The sequence below is a fragment of the Plectropomus leopardus genome, chromosome 15, assembly GCF_008729295.1.
Source record: "Plectropomus leopardus isolate mb chromosome 15, YSFRI_Pleo_2.0, whole genome shotgun sequence".
NCBI classification, from domain to species: domain Eukaryota; kingdom Metazoa; phylum Chordata; class Actinopteri; order Perciformes; family Serranidae; genus Plectropomus; species Plectropomus leopardus.
The window spans coordinates 19,884,792-19,902,577 of NC_056477.1; the positions used below are offsets into that span (position 1 = coordinate 19,884,792).

The window sequence follows — 17,786 nt, forward strand, 5'->3', positions numbered from 1 at the left end:
TTTTACTGTTAATGCATACTATTTCATTGATTTGTTTTGATTTTTTTACTGAGCTGCAGAGAATGTGTTGGGTGTCCTGCATCAAACTTGACTGGATAGCTTTTTTTCTTTTTATCACACTTAATCAGGTCCATTTGTTTAATTATCTTAGAGAGATAAGTAACGATAAAGTCTTTATGCATTCTTTTTAAGTCAAATTATAAACATGAATTAGGCTCTTTAGAATGACTGACAATGGTAAGAACCTCCTCCCTTAATTTCTTGTTGGACAAACTAAGAGGACTGCAGTCTGCTGTATATACTGTGTAATATCTGTACTGAACATTGTGCATGCAAAATAGTTGACGAAAATCAGCACCTCTCTATTTAAAACCATGCAAAGATGGAAATGTATGTAACATGCCATTGGCCCCATTTTTTTTACCCTACTTTATATTAAGTATTATGTTAAGTATTATGTTAAGTATTTTTCTTTTTTTATTTGTTTTGTAAAATTACCTTGGTATTTCCTATTTATTGTCATGTATCCACAAACTTTTGTTAAGCAAACCTCTGGGAGCTTCTTCCATCCTCCACTGCATTATTTTATGAAAGATAACTACATCAAGTGATAATGGAGGACCCAAGTATGCTTTGCATTGTATAGCCCTGATTGTTTCAATGAAGCACAACATGTTACACTGTCTTTTCCCTCATGCTCAGCTTTGCCATCTGGGTGCTTTGCTATTCTGGCCATTCAAGCCCCTAGGCCAAGTTTCACTCTCCTTCTCCTCCTCCCTCTCTTTTGCTTTGTAGGCCTCACTCTACACACTACTGTGTGTTTACTTGCACAGAATAACCCAATTATTCTGAATAACCAGATTCAGATTATACTTTGATTGGAGCATTTACAGTTTTGCAGTAACCAGGGTTTTCCAATAACCAAATTTAGAAAACTTGTCTGGTAATTTGTTTTCTACGTGCAAGGAATTGTGGCAGTCCGCAGGAAATATTGGAATGTCACAAAATATGAAAACCCAAAGAAATAGATGGCATTTGTTTTCCATGGTAAAGAATTTTAAATGCACACAGTTAGTTGTGTTATTTGCTGCATCACATGGTAATTTCAGTCTGAAGACTAAATTCAAAACACCTGTTCCCAATGAAGTCAAATGAAAAAAATCTTTGTGTGTTCAATGTCACTCCACCTGAATGGTTTAATTCAGGTGGAGTTACATTGATCAATTGTAAGGACAGATAACTAGATTTAAAATAAATGATTAGCAAAATGTTATTTTCATCATTTAAATTATTTATGAATAGCCCACACCTGTTTTTAAAATGTATGAAATCGTTAAAGTTAGAGACTGCAGTATTCACCTCTGTCTCATCCAGCAAATATATCGTGCACAGTTAGCTCTTTGTCAACTGTGGGTGCTTCAGGGTTTAAAAAACAACAACAAATTGATTCTAGATTTACAAACATTAGCATTAGCATAGCATAAATAATAGCATTATTTTGCTGTGACTTAATTTGTTCTAACAACGTTTTGTTTTTAGGACAGAACATTTCATTCAGACACTTGATATTCCTGAGTTTCTGCTGGATATTCACCTCATTTGTCATATGGTTATTTATGGTGGAGGGAGGCTCATGCTTTTCCCCCAGTCACTCAAGGAAAAATAATTGTAGCTCCAGGGAGGTTCATGATACTTTAACAGAGTCACACCCCAGCCATCCCCTTATACTCTGATAAATAAAGCACAGCCCCTAAATAAATGCAGTTTATAGACATGTATGCTCATTTAAGGTTAAATTGATTTAAAGGGTAGTTCTGTTGCTTAATATAGGGAAAACATTGTACTCAGGATGAGTTCAGACACCTCATATTTCTAAAAAAAAAAAAAAATCTTTTTTTTCAGCTTCCATAGTCATGTCCAGCAGCTGTAAGCCAAACCCCGGGTGTTTTTGGAGCAAGTCATCAGGGGCCATGCAGCCTGAACCAGAGACGGCCTCCTATAGAGGCAAAGCAGTGTTTCTGGAGGATGTCTCAGAGCCTAGAAGAAACGCCAAACTCTCTTACAACCCAGACACAACTGACTGAATCAGTGACGTATATGAAGAAGAAACCAAGGAACGTGTATGCCTCTGTGTTCTGCTCTGGCACTGCTTTTATTGAGTCTGAAGTCTCATGGTCAAAACAATATCAGGCTACAGAATGCTCATCACAAGCAGACAAAAGAGAAGATTTGAATCTATCTCAGATAGTTTACTGTTTCTCAAGCTCTTGGCCAGTCCAGTCGAGAGCCTTTTCCCAGAAAAAGTCTAACTCTTCATCTGATCTGGAGGGGAAACAGCATTCTGACAAAGGAAGGCCTGAATAATGAAGGCCAACTAAAGACGAAACACCAGTTTGGCAAAGTCATAGCCAAGCGGGACCTCAGGGCTGGAATAAATGCAGCTGGATAGCAAGAGAGGAAAATACAAAAGGTGAGACTGGTCAGGCAAACCATGACATCATGCAACTAGTTTTGTAACTTTTAATCCTTTCCAATATGTACATTTTTCGTGAGATGGCAATCTGACATGCCCTCTCCAACTCTTGCAGAAGGTGCATGAATAGACTCGTACAGACTCTCAGGCACATCTTAACATGCTAATGTTGTGTGTGTGTGTGTGTGTGTTCCTGTCATATCCAGGAGTTGAGAAGGTTGTCAGCGTGATGCTGGCCCAGCAGAGACTGCCTTGCGGTGTTCAGTGACGTCTTTGATGATGTATGTGAAGACTCGCCAGTATTTGGACGCATCCTGAGGGAAATTAAGGTTTTTCCATTTCCTCTCTACCCACTAGCACATTTTTAGCATGTGCCGTCAGACGTATTAGAGCCAAGAGAGAGTGAGTCTCTGGTGTAGCAAGCGGAAGTAGAGCAACCACTGGAACCTGGTCATGATGCGTCTGGGAGCAGGTCATCAGAGGGCAATGGTTGCATTACTGCTCATTCATAATTTATGTTTTAGGGTCATGCAAGTTTATTTTTTGCACACGATAGCTTTGGTAACACTGTCAGTAAAACCTCTTTGCTTGTTTATAATTTCCATTGCACTAATAGTGTTTGTGCATTTTGCACGTAAACAAAAATTGCTGATAATTGCTTGACATGCATTTGTTGTTGTTATGAGTAGGCTGTGAGGTTGTAATAAAACTTTTGACAGTGATAAACTACATGAATTAGTACTTTTGATAATACTTAACAAGGACATAAACACAATATTACATATAATTTTACAGTTGCTAAAATATTTCCATGACTTGGATTTTTAAAAAATGATAAACACAGAGAAGTTGGATATTTTATACACAAAATCTGCGTATAGCCAGTATTGTGATAAATAAATTATAAAAATTAAATAAATAATAAATTAAGCTACATGATAAGTCCATAAGTTGAACATTTCAGAATATGATTATTTGCAGTGTCAGTTAAGTTTTGATTTAATCTATAAAGACACATGATTTAAAAAATCAAGAAAATACATTAAGTGAAATCTCTCTCTCTCTCCTCTCTCTCTCTCTCTCTCTATCTGTCTATATATATATATATATATATATATATATATATATATATATATATATATATATATATATATATTTTCTGTGGCACTTTCAAAGTCTGTCAGTTATTTTTCATAGTTCAAGACTGTCTCCATATTCTAAAATATATCTCAGTTTTCAGTATGAACTCCATGTAATGTAACAAAACTGCACTTACAGTTCAGTCAAAGGGTCAAAGCCACCCTGGTCACAAGGACTGTCATTCATTTTCATGCTAATTTTAGGTTATATGTCTATAAGGAACTGACCTCAGGACTGCTGGCAACGGGACCTTTTTTCAGTGGAAAGACTGTATTTTTGACATAACTGTAATATGTTTATTGGGTCAGAGAGTTCATATTACATACATGCATAACACATAACTTGGAGCCTCAAATCATTTTTTGCAGTAGTCACAGAGCAAACATTTCTCTCAAGCATGTTTTGCTGCAAACAATACTAGTTTTATCATTATTTTGTTGTTGTTATGTGACAGTTGCTTCACTCAAACATCTTGGCCGTGGCAAGGTATGGAAAGTGGAGGATGCTGTGAAGGAGGTTGGCAGGCGGGAGCAGGAGACCAAAAGAGCTCTAGAAGAGAAAAAAACAGTACTGCAAGGACCTTTCTACCCCATCATGAAGTAAATATAATTATATAATGTCGTATTATTTCAAACACGTTTGTTCTTTTTTAACCACAGAGTCCAAAATGAGTCACAGAATGTTCCAGCTATCAAAAGCCTAGAGGACAGTGACATGAGGAGTAAGTCTCAAGACCACAGTGGTAGATCTAATCATTGGTTTGAAGCATTTGCTGTATGTTACCCTGCAGGGAGCAGCACATGTTAACTTTTAAATGTCCTGTGTCTCTGATGTGGACAGACTGCACAAATAATCACTTTGTCATGCCAACAGGCATAAAGAGGGTTTTGTAGTTTCAGTGAGTCAGCTGTAACTATATCATGCCTGCAGGGGTGTGTATGTACAAGGACAGATTTATGCTCTGCTCTTCTGTGTTTGGAAAGATAGATCTTTGTCAGGGCTGCGGGACAGTGGGACTGCCAGCTGCAGGTGTTGATCTTGTGAAGGGAAATCCAACTGCTGGAGGAGGAGATTAGGGAGAAGCTGATGTTGTCCACTGTTACAGCTGTGGCCGCTGAAAGACATATCAAAGACCTAAAAGTTTTGGGAAATGAATATATTCTGCCACTCAGCCTTGTTTCTTGCACGTTTTTGGCAGCATAGCTTAACTTTTACACCATATTGAGCATCAATTTTGCCTTTATACTCTGTCAGAAAATGAAATCAAAGCAGGACGTGTGACTGGTGATTGCTAAGCATCCGTCTGCCAATTTTTTTTAAAGCTTTTTTTCTATTTGCTTTCATACAGAGATAAGAAGCTGATAGCCTCAACTGACTGAAGATGACCAGCAAGGCAAGGATATTTTACTTTTAGTCCTTCCATGTCATCATCTAGTGTATTATTAAGTATTATAAGTAAGTAAGCTACTGTATTATAAGTATTGCACATTTTAAAAGCATGTACTGCTGTGTTATAGTGGGTTATGGTTTTTACTATGTATTTTTCCTTCGAGGATATGGGGGGAAAAATCAGCAAGGTGGTGTAGAGAGACAATGCAAACAAGGCTATGAAATGGTACATGTTATAAAGTCTGCACTATGACATTTACTTTGGGAGACTTGTGACTCTTGTTTACTGCTGCTCTCTTATATTGAATAGAGTGAATACAATCATTAGTATAGCTTCATTATAATAGTCATATTATAGTGTGTCAAAAATATAGTATAGTATGTAGAAGAAGTGTTGAAGAAAGAAATCATGGTACAGTTTAGTGAAAAAGTCATAGTGTGGTTTCACAGAATAGACTCTATAGCATGTTGTCGAAAATAGCAAAAAAAAAGTAATACTATAGTATGTCATCCAAAATAGCTTAAACAAATCATACTATAGCATGTTGTCAAAAATAGTGTGGCGCACCTAAAATAGCGTGACCACATTTATGTGAGAAATATGGCCGTCGTTGTAAAAATTCAAATGATTAATTTCCTTTCCTAACCACTTTATCTCTACCTCCAGAGAAAATGTCACCCTAAACTCAGGGCTAAAATGTGATTATAAGCCTGTGTATATAACACCTTAAGACGCAGCACACAGCTCAGTAACTGGCTTCATGTTCACATGATTGGGTTTTAAAGTTGTTTTGGCTCATACAGACTGTGAATCTGTGATGTAACAGAACAGCTGATTCCCTAAATTTGCTGCAGCAAAGAAATTTGAGACGAAATTCTCTACTTTCCTTTGGTAAAGGACGCACCGGTGTTTCCAATGCTAAATTGTCCTTAATGTTAGGAGAATTTGAACAGCTCTTATCATGGCAACCGCTCAGGTACGTCTGGTCAGAGCCCTTTAAGAGAGAGCTCTTTATTCCAGGGATCTATTATAAATTATTTATTTATTCTAGTGCACTACTTCTGGTTAATCTAACTCATTTAGGAAACTTCCTGACCAAAAAGAGGTATTCGACCGCAGCCTAGGAACGTTGCGGCGCTGTTGTTGCTCCGGGACGTTTGAGAGAGGCTCCGCAGCAGTGTGTCAGGTAAGGAGACGCACGCATGGATCTACCTGCTTGTACAGGTTGATAAACTGTGAATAATGCCATAAGTATATGTCTTGTGAGGTCAGACTCCACTATGTACCACTTTGTTCTGAGTTTTCGAGGATTTCGGTGATTTTCACGTTTAGATGTAAACGAAAGTTAAGTTAGTTTTACCGCGTCGACGCTGTTTTGTGCCGCTAACGTGGCTGAACAGTGTAATTAACAGTGATGGAGTTTCTCCTTCAGCTCCCCATAATTTGAATTTGCACACGTGTTAGAGTTTTATGATGTTTATACATGTTTTGCACATAGTTGAAAGTTAATGACTAAAGTGAGGAAAGTGGATATTGGTTTTTAGTGACACGTAAGTATGTTTCTGGAGAAGCACATTCGTGAAAAGGGGAGTAAAGGTTTTTGTAGTTCTAAACATCCAGCCTGTAATAATTACAGAGGTAAATGTCAGTCATGGAGTGTTAAACCAGTTGCATACTGTGGGAAAATATGTAATACAATTACAAAGAATGTTTATTGAATGAAAAGTCAATGTTAATGTGTTTATCACAGAAAGAGTTACTGTATAGAATGGAAGTGTGTTTTATTGGAATTGTGAGAATACTGAGCTAAGTTAGGGACGGTGGTTAATTTAACAGGCGAGTAACTGAAAAACACAGGAAGCAGAACTGAAAATGCATTAACTGAAATGATTTGAACTTACATGAGTTTGAGTTGTTAATAAAACAGACTCAGAAGCAATCTGGAAAGAAACAAGACATACCATGTCCTCATTGTTCGTGATTTCACTTGCTTATACAGGTTACATATATCTATTGCTGCTTTACGATCCCTGGGATGCATAACAGATCTTGGGGGCTCTTGGGGGCTCACTTCCTGGGCTGGGGCTGATCCATTGATGACATCTGGGACCAAGACAAAGGCTGATGCGAGCAGAGGGTTGTGAGCTGGAGTGGAGACGAGCCATTGATGAGCTGGGAAACTCATCGTGAGGGATGGGAAGGAGCTACCGCCATATCGGAGAGAGTAAGAGGAAAAGCCTAGTCTGTGACATTAGGAAAAGTCTACTCACCTTGTCAGCAGGAGAACTCTTCCTGATCACCAAGGACGTGGGTCCAGTGTCAGGTCGTGACCAGTCTGAGCTCTCAGAGGCCAACACATCAGTTCATTCATGTACAGTAAGCACTTGTTGGAGTCACAGGGCAGTGGGATGGTTGAATTGTTGATTTTGAAGGATACTATTGATGGTTACTGTTGAGGTCACATAAGATTTTTGTTGAGACCACTACAGACAACACTACAACCCAAATGTCCCAATCCACAGATACAGTTAGCCCTGCTTTTCCAGTCAGTGCTACTTTGCCCAGCAAAGACAGCAATGTTTTCACAACTAACCTAGTGAGACCTGTTACTGGAAATGCTTACGAACTATGAGGAGCTATTATGGTACCTGCCACACAGTCCATCAAAAAATTAACAGGTAAACTCCCGCACACTGTCTAACTTGCAAGAAAACATGTATTTGCGATGTTTCTGTATTTGACCTTCATCAGGCATACAGTTTGTCACAAAGGGCTGGACATCCTTAAAAGGGTGTGACTACACCCCTGCAACCACTCATCATTATGACATCAGCAAATTAACAAACAGACAACAAACATTAGCTTCCTAATTGGAAGAGTAAGTATGATGAAGACTATAAAAGCTTAAAATGCAATTTTAAAGAAATTATGAATTATTTTTTTCAATTCAGGATTTTAAGTTTTAAGGGGCACTTAAGGTTCAAACAGTTCCAAAAAGAGATCAAATAATCCCATTATGATGTCATACTTACCAAAGACCCCACAACTAACTTCCTGAATAGATAAGTCCAAAAAAGTACCTGAAACCACGCTAAAAGTGTTGAATCACATACATATATACTTATATGTATGTGATTCAACACTTTTAATGTGGTTTCATGTACAGGGGTGGATTTCTGAATCTGAATTAGATTTTTAACACTGTAAGAACCCTATCCAACCTGTGATATATATACTTTTAGCTTTTGAATTTGCTGACATCATAATGATGAGTGGTAGGGCAGCTGTGTGGCAACGTCCTATTTAAGATGTCCAGCTATTTGCCTGATGAAAGTCTAGTACTGAAATGTTGCAAATAAATGTTTTCTTGCAAGTTGGACAGTGTGGGGGAGTTTACCTATTAATTTTTTGATGGACATTTTGCTCTCCTATGCACCTGTCCCATGATATAGATGTGCAAAATGTACTTTTTTGTTTTACCTACCCCACAATCACCAGAGCACTCCCCACTGTCACTACCACAGGCTAGTATGCCCTGTAGTGACTCATCATACCACAACTCACGACGTCAGTCTGTCACACAGCCTGCCCGCGGGGGTAAGGTTCTCCTTAAGAGATCTTTCCTGCCTGCAGAGGAGAGTTTAAAGTGGTGGTAGGCCAGGTGGGTGACCATTCCTTCGACATCAGCTACAAGAGCATCTGTAAGCAAATAGAGGAAGGGATCAAAGAAGGCTTCCATGACAATGAGATAGTTCATGGCGTGCTCAGAATAATGAAACCTGGAACTTTTAAAGACGTGCTAATAAAGTTGACCTCACCATCCAAGAGTTGATGTGTGCCAGACAGGAAGAGACTGAGACTGTACTGTGTGATAGGACTGAAACAACATGTCCTTTTCACATCCAAACTGTCAGACGCAGGCATAAAATACACTGCAGCTACTGTTCAGGATGTCTTCCTACATACAGTCTACCGCAGACCTGGATACAAGCACAGCGATATACGCCGAGAACTGAAGCCCCTTCTGTCAAGCAGCAAAGTATGTGATTAAACAATGCTACGTCATGTGATGACAATCACCAGAAAGGAAAGTGAGGGACAAAAGAGGATAGGCTCTTCTCATCAGCAGAACACGGGTACACATAGCGCACAGCTTGAGCTCAGCACAGTCCAAGAACACACTAACAGGCCAGAGAGCTCAGCATGTAAAACAAAGACTAACCCAATCAAAGAGCTTAGAGCTTAGATAGACAAGCTCACAAGCATGTTGGAGACAATGAGACAACAAAGTCAGCCACGTCCATTCGATATGGTGAATCCGTACACCCACAATAAAGTAAGAAATGAGAGAGAAACCCTATGCTTGCCCAAAATGTGTTGATCAAAGCCGCCTAGACTTTAACCATTGCTTCTCATGTGGTGAGGAAGGCCACAGGGCTGTGGGCTGTTTAAAGAGACAAAAGAACCAGGGAAACTTGGACCGATCGCTGCAGCGGGGCACCCAGTGATCGGATCTGAAATACAGCACCTGATCTGAGCATTCTGAGGGGGTGAGGACTCAGATCAGTCATGATGGCAGGGCAACAGATCTTCCCCCGCCCATAACCCCAGAAGTAACTAGTGTACAGGATAGTTACAAACAAAACAAATCCTCCTCCCAGTTCTCTTGTGGACCACCAGGTGTTAAGCGTGGAGCTGTTGCCAAGGTAATAGGAAAGACGGCTCTGATACAATGTAATCTAAGTGGCTTGGCAGTGACTGCATTGCTCGACTCAGGAGTTCAAGTTAGCATTATAAACCCTGCCTGGAAAGATCTACACCTGCCCGATCTCAGCATTCGACCAATGTCTGAAACAATTGAGGAAATGGACGATCTTGCAGTGTATGCAGTTAATAGAGATCCTATTCCATTTGATGGCTGGGTAGCTATAACGACCAGCCTACCAGGAAATAAGGACCACAGTCTTTCCATCAGTGTTTCATTCTTAGTCGCCAACTTGACCATGGACTGACCATTGATTGGTTTTAATGTTTTGGAACAGCTCATTTAGGGGCAGCCAGAACGAGCACCCACTCTGACTCAACTGCTTGGTAACGCCATCTCTGTTCCTAGTGAGGAAGCAGAAGCGATTGCAAGCTTTATACAGACAGCAGAGCTAAGTATGCCGCCAGGGCACCTACAAACAGGTAAAGGACATGATCATCCCCACAGGTCAGGTCACCTGGGTGAGGTGCAGGGTTCCTCCAACCATGAACCCTTCTGATCGGCTGGTGTTGTTTGAAGCAGATGAAGACAGTCAGCCATTAGAGCAGCTAGATATGGGGACAGGTTTGCTTGATATACAGAATCCCGCGAAGCCGTATGTTAGTATTGCAATTGGCAACAACACCAAACATGATGTCACCTTACCACGTAAGACAACCCTGGGCACCCTGCAGCATATGAAAGGATAGTGAATGCTGACCCTCCAGCCGAACTGACATCTACTGCACCTTTTCATGAGGTCACCACGCAATCTGCTGAGCCTACCCAATCTCTGTGGCACCCTCCGGTGGACTTCAGCCACTTGGAAGAGGAACAGCAAGAGGTCGTCCGGAAAATGTTGTATGAGAAATCCAAGGCTTTCGCAAGGGATTCAAATAACATTGGATATTACCCTAGCCTGCAAATGGTGATAAATCTAAAAAATAATATCCCTGTGCAGAGGGTGTATTCCTCCATACCAAAACTGTTGTTAAGAGAGGTCAATGAATACATTCAAGACCTCCTGGTGAAGGGATGGATAGTTAAAGTCGACATCCTCTTATTCTGCCCCCGTTGCATGTGTGCAGAAGAAAGACTGTATACTGCGCCTTTGCAAAGATTATCGCCTTCTAAACCAGAAAACTATACCAGACAGACACCCACTGCCTCGAATACGGGACCTACTGGACACCCTGGGGGGATACTCATGGTTAAGCCATGAGGGTAAAGCCTACCACGAGGGATTTGTGGCTGAAGGTTAACGGCATCTCACTGCTTTCATCACGCCCTGAGGACTTTATGAGTATGGGAGGATCCCGTTTGGTCCTTCTAATGCACCAGCAGCATTTCAGAGAAGTATGGAGGATATGCTGAGTTCTCTGAGGGATGATTGCTGCATACCTTGCCTGAATGACATCCTCTGCTACTCACATTTTTTTGAGGATCACGAGGAGGTGGTGCGCAAAGTACTCCAGGCGTTACAACAGCACAGAGTAAAGCTTTAACCCGAAAAGTGTGAGATGTTCGAGGGAGAAGTTCGCTATGTCGGGGGCCTTGTCTCCACTGACGGTGTTCGAGTCTAACCCAAAGACCTAGAGGCAATACTGTCCCTGAAGGACAAAATACCACAGACCATAGGTGAATTGAGGAGAATGCTCAGTTTCCTCAGCTACTACCGGTCATAAAACTTCTCAAAGAAATAGCTAAGCCATTGTATGAGTTGCTCCAGCAAGCCAAGGGACCCCTTCTGTCATCCAGGGCTCCTATAGAGTGGCCTGCCAAGCATCAGAGTATCCTTGAGGAACTGGTTGATATGTTGACTCATCCTCCAGTTCTAGCATATCCAAACTTTGACCTGCCGTTTGTCCTGCATACGGATAATGTGAGTCATTGGATACGGGTCAAGGACCCTGACCCCTGCAGAAAGGAACTACCACCTGCTCAATGACAAGTTAGGGTTCCTTGCTCTTAAGTGTGCCATGTGTGAGAAATTTAGAGATTATATCTGTAATACTCCACACTTCATCTTCACCGACAACTTACTTACATACATCATGAGCACAGCTAAACTCTGATAGGCCCTGACAGGACATCAGTCTGATGAGGAGTCCGAGTTGCCTCAGCATGCGCCTCTTGAGGAACAGACACCCAAGTCCCAACCCGCCTCTCCTGCCATACTGAGACGGTCTCCTAGGGAAAGACAACCAGGCCAAATGCTTACCTACTCATCCCCCGGCCAGCCATCATATCAGTTATGCCCAAAAAAATGCTATGGATACTTACCTCATGCCCTATACTCACCTGTGGTATCCACAGCCATGCTTGCCACATTTCAGTGTTCGCCCCTATGTCCAATATCCATGTTTACCATGTACCTACTTCATACATGGTTATTGAAAGGTCACAGGGTACACAGTTATTACTCAGAGACATGCACTGTTAGAGCATGAGGGTTTTGTATATTGTAAATATTTCTGGATTTTGAATTTTGTAAGACTCTGTTAAGGTTATTTTGAGGGAAAACTTGTGATTTAAAGTAAGTGTCAGGGGCCACTTTTGTTTATGGTGAGCGTGTGGCACACCTAAGATAGTGTGACCACATTTATGTGAGAAATATATGTTTTCGGGGTAACAATGAGGTGGAACATTGAGTTCACTGTTGTTGCTCTGGGGACCTGTGAGAGAGGCTCTGCCCCTCTCTTTCCTCAGAAGCAATCTGGAAGGAAACAAGACGCACCCTGTCCTCACTGTTTCTGTTTTCACCTCCTTACACAGGTTGGTAAACTGTATATAATGCTGTAAATATATATACCTTGTGAGGTCAGGCTCCATTATGTACCACTTTGTTCCGAGTTTTTGTTTGTTTCGGTGATTTTCACATGTATAGATGTAAACAAAAGTTAAATGAATTTTGGGGAGTTTACCACGGGGATGCTGTTTTGTGCTGCTAACATGGCTAGATAATGTAATTAACAGTGATGGAGTTTCTCCGGCGGCTCCCCATAATTTGAATTTGTACACGTATAAGAGTTTTATGATGTTTATACACGTTTTGCACATAGTTGAAAGTTAATGACTAAAGTGAGGAAAGTGGATATTGGTTTTTAGTGACACGTAAGTATGTTTCTGGAGAAGCACATTCGTGAAAAGGGGAGTAAAGGTTTTTGTAGTTCTAAACATCCAGCCTGTAATAATTACAGAGGTAAATGTCAGTCATGGAGTGTTAAAACCAGTTGCATACTGTGGGAAAATATGTAATACAATTACAAAGAATGTTTATTGAATGAAAAGTCAATGTTAATGTGTTTATCACAGAAAGAGTTACTGTATAGAATGGAAGTGTGTTTTATTGGAATTGTGAGAATACTGAGCTAAGTTAGGGACGGTGGTTAATTTAACAGGCGAGTAACTGAAAAACACAGGAAGCAGAACTGAAAATGCATTAACTGAAATGATTTGAACTTACATGAGTTTGAGTTGTTAATAAAACAGACTCAGAAGCAATCTGGAAAGAAAAAAGATGCAACATGTCCTCATTGTTCGTGATTTCACTTGCTTGTACAGGTTACATATATCTGTTGCTGCTGTACCATCCCTGGGACGCTTAACAATAGCATAAAAAAGTAATACTATAGTATGTTGTCCAAAACAACATAAAAATTTCATACTATAGTATGTCCTAAATAGCATATAAAAGTGACACCATAATGTCATCAAAAATAGCATAACAATGTCATACTATAGTGTGTTGTCCAAAGTAGCATGAAGTCATACCACAGTATGTTGTCCAAAATAGCATAGAAAAGTCATACTGTAGTTACTATAGTATGACTTTATGTATGACCCAAATGACACGAAAACATCATGGTATATTATGTCATAAAACATTGCCATGTCAAGACCTGTCATAGTATAACATGAACCAGCTGAAAACCACATAGTATAGCATGTCAATACAAGTCATGGCACAGCATATCAGAAAATAGCCAAAAATATCATAACATAACATGTCAAAAGATCGACCGAAAACAACAGTATGGTATGTCGAAAAATGTCAAAACATGACATATCAAAAGAACAACTGAAAACCACATATTATATTATGTCGAGACACGTCACTGTGTGGAGTATGGAAAAAAAAACGGAGGAAAACATCTTAATATAGCATGTTGAAAAGAAGACCAAAAATGTCATAGTCCAAAAACCTGCTGAAAACCACATAAAATAGCATATTGACACACATCATGTGATGTTAATCATTATTATTAATTAATTAATTATAATATATGTCGAAAAAAAGGTCCAAAAACATAATGAAGCATGTCGAGTGTACAAAGTGGAATTAAAAGACAAAAATATACGTCGAAAAAGTCATATTTTGACATGTCTTAAAAATGGCTGAAAACCACAAATTATAGCTTGTAGAGACACATTATGGTGTACACAGTGGAATTAAAAGCCAAAAAAGGCCCAAAACTTTATTATTTAGCATGTTGAAAAAATGATAAAAACGCCATAGTATAGTATGTCGAAAAAGTCCAATTTTGACATGTCTTAAAAATGGCTGAAAACCACATATTATAGCTTGTAGAGACACATTATGGTGTACACAGTGGAATTATAAGCCAAAAAAGGCCAAAAACTTTATTATTTAGCATGTTGAAAAAATGATAAAAACGCCATAGTATAGTATGTCAAAAAAGTCAAATTTTGACATGTCTTAAAAATGGCTGAAAACCACATATTATAGCATGTAGAGATGCGTTACGGTGTACACAGTGGAATTAAAAGCCAAAAAAGGCCAAAAACTTCATAATTTAGAATGTTGAAAAAATGGCAAAAAAAACGCCATAGTATAGTATGTCGAAAAAGTCCAATTTTGACATGTCTTAAAAATGGCTGAAAACCACATATTATAGCTTGTACAGACGTGTTATGGTATACACAGTGGATTTAAAAGCCAAGAAAGGCCAAAAACTTCATAATTTAGCATGTTGAAAAAATGGCAAAAAACGCCATAGTATAGTATGTCGAAAAAGTCCAATTTTGACATGTCTTAAAAATGGCTGAAAACCACATATTTTAGCATGTAGGGACGCGTTATGGTGTACAATGTGGAATTAAAAGCCAAGAAAGGCCAAAAACTTCATAATTTAGCATGTTGAAAAAATGGCAAAAAACGCCATAGTATAGTATGTCGAAAAAGTCCAATTTTGACCTAACTTAAAAATTGCTAAAAACCACATATTATAGCTTGTAGAGACGCATTATGGTGTACACAGTGGAATTATAAGCCAAAAAAGGCCAAAAACTTCATAATTTAGCATGTTGAAAAAATGGCAAAAAAACGCCATAGTATAGTATGTCGAAAAAGTCCAATTTTGACATGTCTTAAAATGACATATCATAGCTTGTAGAAACGAGTTATAGTAAACAAAGTGGAAATAAAAGCTAGAAACAGCTAGAAACTTCTTAATTTAACATGTCGAAATAATGGCAAAAACACTATCGTATTGCAAGTCGAAAAACGTCAAATTTTGACATGCCTTAAAAATATCTGAGAACAACGTATTACAGCTTGTAGAGACGTGTCATATTGTACAAAGTGTAAATAAAAGCCAAAAATGGCCAAAAATGTAATAATTTAGCATGTTGAAAAAATGGCCAAAAACACCATCGTGTAATATGTCGAAAAAGTCCAATTTTGACATGTCTTAAAAATGGCTGGTCCAAATTGTGATAATTTAGCATGTAGCCAAAAACTTCATAATATAGTAAGTTGAAAAACGAATACGACATGTCCAAAAAACAGCTGAAAATCACATAGTAAATTATATCGAAACATGTCGTAGTATACTATGACATTTTTGGCTATATTGAGCTTTTGACATGGTAGTTCGGGATTTACTCAGTTTTGTACAATATTAAGCAGACAGCAAATATGATTCCACAAACATTTATTCCATAAAGCAAAACAAAACAAAACACAATATATCCTCCTATAACTGCTAACCACTCTGGGCACAAGTGTGGATTGGTAAATGTGTGTGTGTATATATGTGAGAGAGAGAGGGGGGGGGGGGACAAAAAGAGGATGTGTTGGTGTGAGCGTGAACACACCAAGAGGGAGGGGTGAATTGACTACCAACAGACGCTACAACAAGATGCGAGGTTCAAAGATTGCCGCAGAGCAGAGAAGGCCTTAGCTTACAATGTGGCTGGTCAGACAAAGTTCCTTCTCTGTGTGCTTCTGTTGGGAGCCAATTTATAAGTGTATGTATGCATCTAACATGAATATACGGTTCCTTGGTCAGTAAAAGGGTGTTTAGTTTCATGCAAGACCCTGTCCGTGTGAGGCATGAACAAACTAAATCCAAACTAATGGATAACCCAATAACAGAGATCACAACAACTCATTCAATAGCATTACATCAATTCATGGTATACACTATATAATTAAAGACAAAGTAAACAGTTTTGCTCAGCCTGTACTTATTATGCTGTGCCCAGATTTTGCTTACCAATTCAGGAGTGGTAGAAGAGGTCTTTGAGTTGCTGGCTGAAGAAAAGAGGTTCTGGTTCAGTCACTGCTGTGCAGCTCCAAAGATCCAGGAGGAGGTTGGCCGGTCCTGGTGTCCCTACAGAGATAGTAGTTCAGTGCTATCTCAGTTCTGTTCTCCTTGTGGCTTGAGAAGTTAGCTGTGGCTTTCTAACTTCTGTAAAGCCCAAAGTCTCTTCGGGCTTAAAAAGTAGAACTGAAACAAGGCTGCAGCTCCTGCCAAGCTTAGGTGTGAGAGTGGGGAAACGGCGAGCAGGTCCCCCAGACCTGCAACCTTCCTCGGAGGAGGTTTGGGAACAAGCGCCAGAAGAATAGCAGATGCTTCTCTTCTTGACTTGATGACATCCTCGGGGTTCACTGTGGTGAATGAATCATGTCTGGAGACGAGTCCATGGGAAGGGACTAACACTAAGGTGCGAAAGGTGAACCACCCCGGGGGTTGAGGCACATGGCTGTCCCTTTGTTCCAGAAAACAGAGGACATGTAGTCTGAGCCAACGTTTTCAAATGGAGCTGGACTTACAGGAAATGCCTCCACGTGTCCAGTTAAAATTGCACAAATGAACAAATCTGTGCAGTCTGGTGAATCCCAACAATATCGAGACACGTCATAGGGTAGAATGTGGAAAAAAAAAAGAGCCAAAAACATCATAATATAGTATGTCTAAAAAATAAACAAAAACGTAATAGTATAGTATGTTGAAAAAATTCAACATATGACATATGACATATGACAAACACCTGAAAACCACATAAAATAGCTTGTCGAGACACATCATAGTATAGAATGTCGTGTCATGTCATGCTATAATATAGCGTCCAAAATAGCATAAAAGTCATAATATAGTATGTCGTCCAAAATAGCATAAAAAAGTCACACTATAGTATGTTGTGGAAAATAACATAAAAAAGTTATGCTATAGCACGTCATCCAAATTAGCATAAAAATGTCATACTATGTCATAATATGTCGTCCCCTTAACACAATTCACAACCCTTGAGACCTCTGTCGTTGGACAGGGACAGGGAAAACGTCATTTCCACAGTGTTGGTAGCAAATTTCTCTTCAAACACCAGAGGGCAGCAGAGACACGGCATATGAAAAAGACAATGTTCCTTTTGTCTCTGTGTCTGTTCAGAGCTGAAGTGTCAGTCTGTGACCTTTATCAAAACACAGTGAAGAAGTTTGTGATGTCTTGACAAAGGTCACAGGCCAAAATGCCAGCATTAGATGTGCAGAGAGTTAAAGAAAATAAGAAGAGGCTTTTCCTCCAGGCACAAGTTCATGTGACTTTTTGAGCCATAAAAATCCAACTATAGCTCTGTGGATAAATCTGTGATCAAATTAATCATTTGATGTGTTTAAGACTCACAGAGAATGAGAGGATTAGAGAAATTATAAAAGCTTTCTTTGATTGATAGGGGCTGACCTTTGCCCCCAGCATGAGAGAGTGCCTTGCTGTCTGCTAGAACCTAGTCAA

The 17,786-nt window shown here is 39.4% G+C and overlaps 1 pseudogene; it reads left to right on the plus strand.

The window, feature by feature from the left end:
• The first annotated feature begins 224 nt into the window (after positions 1–224).
• Positions 225–11,009, plus strand: LOC121954873 (annotated as a pseudogene).
• Positions 11,010–17,786: the final 6,777 nt, after the last annotated feature.